The sequence below is a fragment of the Aplysia californica genome, unplaced genomic scaffold, assembly GCF_000002075.1.
Source record: "Aplysia californica isolate F4 #8 unplaced genomic scaffold, AplCal3.0 scaffold00002, whole genome shotgun sequence".
Classification (NCBI taxonomy): Eukaryota; Metazoa; Mollusca; class Gastropoda; order Aplysiida; family Aplysiidae; genus Aplysia; species Aplysia californica.
This window is the reverse complement of record NW_004797272.1, coordinates 822,633-831,849: the sequence shown is the minus strand read 5'-3', so window position 1 is coordinate 831,849 and position 9,217 is coordinate 822,633. Positions and strand designations below refer to the sequence as shown.

At 40.8% G+C, this 9,217-nt stretch overlaps 1 long non-coding RNA gene across 1 annotated transcript in view; it reads left to right on the top strand.

Moving 5' to 3' along the window:
* LOC118477211 overlaps positions 1 to 1,265 on the top strand; it is a 3,888-nt gene extending 2,623 nt beyond the window's left edge. The window contains exons 2-3 of the long non-coding RNA XR_004858221.1: positions 281 to 375; positions 883 to 1,265. This is a non-coding gene — a long non-coding RNA (uncharacterized LOC118477211). The remainder of the gene's footprint in view (positions 1 to 280; positions 376 to 882) is intronic.
* The last annotated feature ends 7,952 nt before the right edge of the window (positions 1,266 to 9,217 follow it).

Here is a 9,217-nt window from a genome sequence, read left to right as displayed (position 1 = left end):
ACACACACACACACACACACACACACACTCACACATACATACATACATGCGTCACACAGACACACATACACACATAAATGCACCGTACACACAAACACACAGACACACATACACACACACACACACACACACACGCCAAGCTTGCGCGCGCGCATGTACACAGTCCTGGTTGTGGGTTTGTTTTTTTTCAAAATTTCAAACAACACGGATGTTTTGCTTCTTTCCCTTTTTGCTTATTTGTTTTTCCGTAATGACACATGTTTTATATATTCGTCCTCAGCACAACAGATACTTGAGCTCAGACAAGCGAGAAACTCTTTCTCAGACCCTGGGACTCACGGAGAATCAAGTCAAAGCCTGGTTCCAGAATAGAAGGTGAACCCCACCACTTGTTTGTGTAGTGGACAGTCTATACAGAAGCGTACAGTGTCGTTGCGAAGGAGCAGAGGGTTATTTTTATTTGCACTCATCATGTGCCTCTAGCCTACATAGTATTTCTGACAACTTCCATCGCTGAGAATAATTATAATTCTCTGCCGCTCTCCGTCTTTGTCTGCCTCTTTTAAAGCCTTTATTGTACTTTACTTTATCTTTCTCAGTTAAAAGAGCGAGAGCGAGAGAGAGAGAGAGAGAGAGAGAGAGAGAGAGAGAGAGAGAGAGAGAGATAGCGATAGAGAGAAATAGATAAAGAGAGAAAGAGAGACAGAGAGGGAGAGAGAGAACGGCAGAGACAGAGACAGAAAGACAGACACAGACAGACACAAACACACACACAAAAACGGACAGACAGTCGGACAGACAGACGGACAGACCGACAGAGAGACACACAGACAGACACACAGACAAACATTAAAATTAATCTTTTTTATTGAACATTTTCAGAACCAAACACAAGAAGCAGCTCGCTCAACAAGCGCTCCCAGCGGCGACCCGTCCTTTGGGCTGTGACACCGAGGACAGAAACTACACCAGCCTCCCCGGTGTCTTCGCCCCTGGTCGAGGCCACCTCTCTGTTCTGCCCCTGCTGACGTCACCGCTCTCGCCAGCCACGACCACCGCGAGGTCGCCGTTTCTCTATCATGGCTTCCAGGCCGCTGCCACGTCCTACTTCAATCTGCTGCAGAAGATGATGCAGATCTGACTGGTTTTGTCCTCGTGCACCTTCACTAGTTTCCAATGTGTTGTAGATTCATGTATCTCTAAGCCTCTGCTGCAGTCCAGAAATAAAGTTCTGATTTAATGAAATGGCCGTGAAGAAAAAATAATGAAATGCTCACTGACCTCATCTGCTGAAACCAATAACAATATATATATATGTACATATATATATATGTACATATATATATATATATATATATATATATATATATATATATATATATATATATATATATATATAATAATCTTATATAAGGCTGCAGAAAGAGACAGGAGCCCAGAGGATGGGGCAAAGGAGATTAAAGGCCAGGGGCAGAAAGTGGAGGCGAAAGCAGACGAAAGAACATTGTTGGAGAGCAGGAAAGGATGTGAAAGGATACAATTTTTTGAAAGAGAAAAAAACTTTCCGTCGCTGTCCAGATTTGAACCTGAGACCTAAAGAATGAGAGGCAAAGACCACGAGAGCAACCCATAAAATTATTACTGTATGCGTCCGGAAAAAAAACAATAGACAAACTCGATGAAATATCCCAACCGTTCAAGATCAACTCGGGCCCCTTGTGCTCAAAGGGAAGAGCCTGGCCATTTCCCGTATCGGCGCGTACGCCTATTGGACTTGGACGAAACTTTTTTACCAACACCTCACAGCTTCAGAGTTGCCCTACGTCTTGTACACGAGATTAGAAATTAAAATGTGAGAAGAACGCCATTAGTCAGGTATTCAGTGGGCATACAGGCCCCTAACGTACAGGTAATAATATGTTTTAAAACAGGTCAGAAAAAAACGCCAAGAAACAATGACTCAATGATCAGTTTTGTTTTGAAGTGTGGTAATTAACAAAAACTTCGGTGCCTCTTATCCGACAAACACATTCCTTGATAGGCCATCAACTTTTTTGTCTCGCAAGTCTACTTGTGTCTTAACGATTACATTCGTCCTTAACGCTATGGCGTGCGGTATACAACAGGCATTGGTGGTGTAAGTGAAGCAGGACATGGCAAATAATCTGAAAACAGTAGTTTCCCGCATTACTGAAACCTGCCAGGATGCAGGAATTTTCTTCCTCTTATCACGCAAAATAAACTTTGTATCATACTTTTTAGCGTGTCTTCCAATCGTTTTCAACAGGATAATAATAATAAATAATAGATAGCATTTGTATAGCGCATATCCCCGCTCAACAGCAGGCTCTATGAGCTTTACACTATATTATTATGATTATGTTATGCAATGTTTGGCTTATGCCAACGTGTAGGTGTGTGTCGGATGTGTGGGATTGTGAATGGGGAGGGTCTCCTTTACCTGGCAATTCACAAACTTGTCCGTAAGCTGCCTTTTACGGATTTCCTCTGATTTAATTACACAAACATTGTCTTGGTGGTACTGATGAATGTTAAAGCCCCCCCCCCCCCCTTTTTATGCTTGAACCCCCCCCCCCCCCATCTTTTCTTGCCACCCTGGCCATCTCTCTCTCTGTCTCTGTCTCTGTGTCTCTCTCTGTGTCTCTCTCTCTCTTTGTCTCTCTGTCTCTCTGTCTCTCTCTCTCTGTCTCTGTCCCTGTCTCTGTCTCTGTCTCTGTCTCTCTCTCTCTGTGTCTCTCTCTGTCTCTGTCTCTCTCTCTCTGTCTCTGTCTGTCTGTCTGTCTCTGTCTCTGTCTCTCTGTCTCTCTCTCTCTCTGTCTGTCTCTCTCTCTGCGTTTCTAGATTTCCTGATGTCGCATTATACAATCATTAACCCCCGCAACCACATATTTTGCCCACAACTATGTAATCTATTAAAAAATCAATGTCAGTGTCAGCTTCAAATAATCAGAGCTTACCCAGGACCTGCAGTATTCTTTCTTTAACGTGGTGAAACATTTCATCTTTCATAAATGATTAAGGGAATATAATAATATGTGCATGCAAACTAAGGGGAGTAAATGATGGTTAAAAAGAAGTTCTTGCTTTGTTGTTAAACCCCCTTTACTTCATTATGAGCTCACCCTTGTTTCTTGCTATGCTATACCTCCGTCCTGAATACAGGAGGGGAGAGGCAGGACATTGGGTTGAGGGTGGGGTGGGGCGGGTTCGAAAGAGCCAGATAAAAGAAGTGAATATTATGTGCTCACATGAATGTGTGCGATTTCTCTCTTTCTCTCTCCGCAAGTGTGTCTCTCTCTCCGTCTCTCTCTCTCTCTCTCTCTCTCTCTCTCTCTCTCTCTCTCTCTGTATGTGTGTGTCTGTCTGTCTCTATCTTTCTCTATCTCTCTCTCTCTCTGTGCCTGCGTGTGATAGATAGATAGATAGATAGATAGATAGATAGATAGATAGATAGATAGATAGATAGATAGATAGATAGATAGATAGATAGATAGATAGATAGATAGATAGATAGATAGATAGATAGATAGATAGATAGAGAGAAAGAGAGAGAGAGGGAGAGAGAGAAAGAGAAAGAGAAAGAGAGAAAAAAAAGAGAAAGAGAGAGAGAGAGAGAGAGAGAGAGAGAGAGAGAGAGAGAGAGAGAGAGAGAGAGAGAGTACTAAGGTGACAACCGTCGCCAGGGAACCCAGCCAGTAGTCAGTAGTCAACCCTCGGAGGTTCTGGTTCGAATGTAAGCATATGGGAGAGGGGTGGAGAGGTGGAAATACGTTACTAAATAATTTTCAAATACTTTAAACATTTTTCTTATTAACCACCCCCTCTCAAATTAAAAATAATAACCCCCCCAAAACATCCTCTCTTTTCGGGGTCTTTTTAATCATGAAACTCTCATGCACTTGACTAGACACAGTCCTGACTTCAATTGGTCGCCCTTAAGGACAAGAGGGCTAACCCAGAGATCGGGGGTTTGCAGAAATCTTCACCCTACCAAAAGTGGGCATTGCCCTACCTATAGGAGAAGTTTGGTTTCATTGGTGTGTATATTTGTTTGGTTATAGAGAAAACTCTCCTTGTCTTTTAAAGAAACTGATCGATGGGCAACAACTTTTGCCTTCGATTTTCTCAAAACAGCAGGGAAAGCCCCTTTGTGCTTGAAAGCGACCATTTTATTTGAGAAAGGAGGGTCTTTGGTTCCCCAATCAAGTCACCCAGCAGACTGAAACTGAGAGGAAAATAATTCCCAGAAGACCAGCAAACTTTAGTATAGACACAACTTACAAATGCATTACGACAGGCCGACAGTCAAACCTGCTCTAACGGCCACCTGTCCAAGACAATCAAGTGCTCGAACGACCAATCCCAACAAATGTTTTGTACTACAATTGTGCTGTCCAAGACGTCAATCTCGTCGTCTGAGTACAACAACCCTGCAACCCAAACTATGTCAACAAAAAAAAAAAGAGTGGGTTTTTTTCCTTTACTAAATGTAATGTTGCGGATTTTGTTTCAAATATTTAGACATGGAGCTCTATAAACATCGCCAGTGCGACATTCCGACTTCAATCTTTTAACAAACATTGTTAGATGAATTGACAAAGCTATTTTTCATTCTCTTGTAAAATTTTGTTTTTGTGGGATACAGGGTTGTTGTACTCGGGCGACGATATGTTTTAAAACAATCAGTTTTTTTTGCAGGACAATGGGTGGCCGTCTTGGACAATTTCTACAGCGGTACTTTTTTGGTGTTGTTTTCCATTGTGTCAGTCTTCCGAAAGTTATAACATGAGGTTTATCGGTTGTTAATCCATACATTCCATTCCTATATACGTTAGCATAATTACCATAGTATTAGCTAAATTTTATATGCCCATACATCCTATATTACTGTTAGCTAAATACAGTACATGTATACACGGATAGTCCGGGATAGGTCGAAACAGAATACTCGAAATCACACACCCGTCGAACTTTGCCTGCGGTCCCGTTTTTCCCCCCTTTCTTTATCTTTGTAAGACCTCCTTCGAACGAACCGTGAAAAACTGTATGCTCATACTCATACAAGGAAGGTGCACTTACTACTGACTGAAACCATAATAATCGCCTTCCCTTAAGGGACATTATTTGAATGAACTTTCAACTCGTGATTGCAACTTGGCAATTATTTTCAGCCGTAGGATAAATCATGGTCTACCACCACAACTCATGTAATAAATTACTTCTCTCTCTAACAATTTAAGACCTCTTGAAAATTCTTAAAACTACTCGTGTTCAAGAATGTCCCGTCAGGCATCCCAACCCTGTTCATCTGCACCATGATCGAGTATAATAGATGATACCAACTTAAACTAACACTAACAGCGCGCCTGTGCCAGTTTCTGTCTAACAAAGCTTTACATGTATAAACTTTTTGGGAGGAATTCTTTAGAAAGTTATTTTCACAGAATGTCAGTTTCAAAGCTTCAGTCCAATGCGCGCCTCATCTATAACTTGTCAAAGATTTGGAACTGAAAAGAGAAGAACGACATGATTCTCTACAATTTACACAACAGTATGTAATGTGATGACGTTAGGCGCCTGGTCCATGGAGCAAACATTTTATAAAACGTATGTAATATAATATCGCAATAGCACCAGATGGTTGTGTGTTGTGACTGAAGTTGAACCCTATCACTTTACTATCAGTACAAGCACAATAAGGTCGTTTAACTTTATTCGAGAACAATGTCGGGTCTTTCTGACCATTACACCACCAGAGAGAGTATTGTTTTGTTTTTGTAAAGTGTTTTACGGCGCTCGCAACTGCATAGGTCATATGAGCGCGCGGGACAAACCTAATATTTTCAGTTAGTAGGAAATTTTGAATTTTGCCCGGGTGGCGTCCGAAGCCTACTCTTATCGATTTTAGACCACCAAGGGATCTTTAACGTGCGCAACTTGCACACGGGCCCTCCGAGACTTTTTCACCCTTGTCCGAGAAGGCTAGGTGTAGATCTTTCCTACCAGAAGATCAGGGGTGTGGCAGAAAGACAGCAGTAAGGAGGAGCCAAGGAGTAGCAGTAGAAAGGCTGCAGAAAGAGTCAGGAGCCCAGAGGAGGGGGCAAAAGAGGTGAGGGGGTGGGGGCAGAAAGTGGAAATGAAAGCAGACAACAGAACATTGCTAGAGAGCAGGACAGGAGGTGAAAGGAGACAATTTTAGAGAAGAAAATTTTTCGGTCGCTACCCGGATTCGAACCCTGGACCTTTTGAATGAGAGGCCAACACCTTAACCTCTAGGCCACAAGAGCCCCCCAGAGAGAGTATACTGTAATATTACACTTAGATCTAGTACATGGTTAGGTCTTTTTGACACTTAATATACTTATACCCCCAAAGAGGAAATATTGCTCTGAATATTATCATGAGTGAAGTAGATAGCAGAGTGCCATATGATAAAGTATAAAGAGACACAATTTAAGTTTCAATTACATTGCAGTAACTATTACCCCAAAAAACAACAAACCAAAACAAAGGCACGAGGTTGGGAGGTAAAGTAGGGGTATGATTTAGTATCGTAACAAATTAGACTCGGCACTGCACTGGTATAAAAATATTGAAACACTATGTAGCGAACAAAATCACTGCTCCATCAATTCATAAAACCATTAATCTTAGACACCACCGACATTACCAACAGAAAGTTCTTTTCAAATTGAAATGTTGCAATTGCTGCAATAAACCTATAAAGCAATATACAGATATAGATCTATGTCTTTTTGTCCAGTTTTCCAGGGCATCGTGCACATCTCTTTCTTTGGGACGCAAAAGGGGGTTTGTTTGACATTTGCAGCAGGTGGTTGGAGTGGTGCTCATACATGTACTTCGAATGGGTCGTTGCCAACAGCAAGATCCATGACAAAAGCCAATTGTTTTGGCAATCTGGGTGTTTTACGACGCCCCTCAATACGAGTTCTTTGGAGATGTCCAGTTGAAACTCCCGACGATTGTCAGTTTTGGAAAGTATTTTCAGTAAACCACTGAGTTAAGGCAGCGGTGGATGAGCCATCTAGGATGTTGAAGAAAATAACCAAAGAGGCAAACGCTTTGTCTGTTGTTTGGGCTGACAATGAGTGCAATCAACTCCATCGTGTCCACGCCACCTTTTGTGGCATTGTAATAAGCCATCACTTCTGGCAGCCCTTTGTTGTACTCACAACTTGTTGAGTCATATATTAATGCATGTTTGACATTACGATCACATTTTTCTTTGCTCCTGATTTAAAGCTTATGAGCATCCCATGAATTCGGAAACAAAACTTGGGTTGCCCTTTTTCTGTAAGCTTTCGGTCCTGATACTCGGATGGAATGAACCTTTAGTTGTGTCGTAATGTGCCAACAAGGTACATTTTTTCAGTGTTCAACTTTTGCATCAGTTCGTAGTCTGTAAAAAGTATTGTCCGCTTTTAAGGACAAGCGGGCTAAAAAAAGATTTCGGGGGTTTATAGAAATCTTGACCTACACCAAAAGCGGACATTGCCCTACCTTTAGGAGAAGCTTGGTTTCATTGGTGTGTATTTGTTTGGTAATAGAGAAAACTCTCCTTGCTTTTTAAAGAAACTAAACAAGGTTCCAAAAACTTTACTTTCAATTTTCTCAAAATAGCATTTTTCGGGATAGCCCTCTTATGCTTAAATAATTAAAAGCGACCAATTGTCACACGTTAAATTCCGACCAGACCGATAGAAAGGCTCAACGAGCTGTAAAGCCATGCAATGTTCCTGCCAAGGTTCATTGTTGAAGTGCGGCCAACTTTTCCCAAATATGCAATCACATTCAGTGGGAAATATGTCTCAAGAGACTACAACCCAGAATTATTTCAAACTATACTTGTCAAGCTTGGAAGGTAGGTGCACGTACTGTAAAAAAACCCAAAACAACACACACCTGCCTCTAAAAGGAACTAGTTGCTCATCTATTGTGACCGACAAACCTGGAACTTAGTAGTGCCTCTTTAACTTTAATACAAGATGAAGTTACTTTCTCAGTGCTGATAATGCATTATAAGCCACGAGGAGTTCAGTCTTTGCATTGTGCTACTTTATACTTTATGTCTATGGGTCAAAATGACCCGACCCAGTACATGTACAAGCATACTATGATATAGTGACATCTGTAAAAATGGTTGACGAAAGCATAATTAAAAGTAAAAGAACAACTGGATTAGGATTTTAGTTTTAATGATGTTATAAATAATATAGGGCAATGGGGGGTTGGGTCATTTTGACGTTGTTCATTGTTGTACTGGTAAGGGTAAAATTATACATTACATAACATTTAAAATATCATATTACAATATTTTTCCTATTGCCCCCCTCCCCCACCCCACCTCTTCGATTAACAGACCAGTATCGTTCACCCTAGAATGACTTACTTACTGCTGTTGGATGAAGGACTCATACGTGTCACGACGTGGTGAAATCAGGCGCTTGTCAATTTTTTGGCAAGAGTGGACTTACTGGTACATGCATCATCATTAAGCTTGTTCAGTTGTCTTGCTATCGGTGAAAAAAATACCAATCTATCTCGAATAAAAATAAAAGTTGAGGCATATGAGATAGATTTGAAGGTTGGATTGCCTAGTTTCGAAAGTAGAATAAGCGAGAAAAAGGCCGCCGAAGTGTGGTTAGATCTATTTCCATAGCTTGATAATCCTTGGAAACTGAAAATTTAAATTATTTGTGCCTATAGTCGTTTAAAAAAAAGTAAAACCCACACAGAAATGTGTTCTTAATCGGACAACAATGGTGTTAAGCCAAAAAACAGAAATTCGATTTTAAAAAATTTGCCAAGATGGCAGAAAAATGCCAGTTTCTTCATTTATCATTATTTTGACGAGCGCCTGATTTCACCACGCTGCCTCACATATTTCACATAAACGTAATTTGAATTTGAAACCACATGATAGCGTTTATTATTTCCAACAGTGACAGGATCACAACCCATACCTCGAATGCCGATACCAGTAGAAATGAACTAGTTAGGGTAATTATACCAGTACTAACAGTTTACTATTACAGAATTTACAAGTAAATTGAAATGGAACAGAACATGATAACCTTGAAATAATACTATAATGACGTCTTTACAACACAGCTAAGATTATCTTAATCATTACCAGTATGAGGGAGGGGAAGAGAGAGAGAGAGAGAGAGAGAGA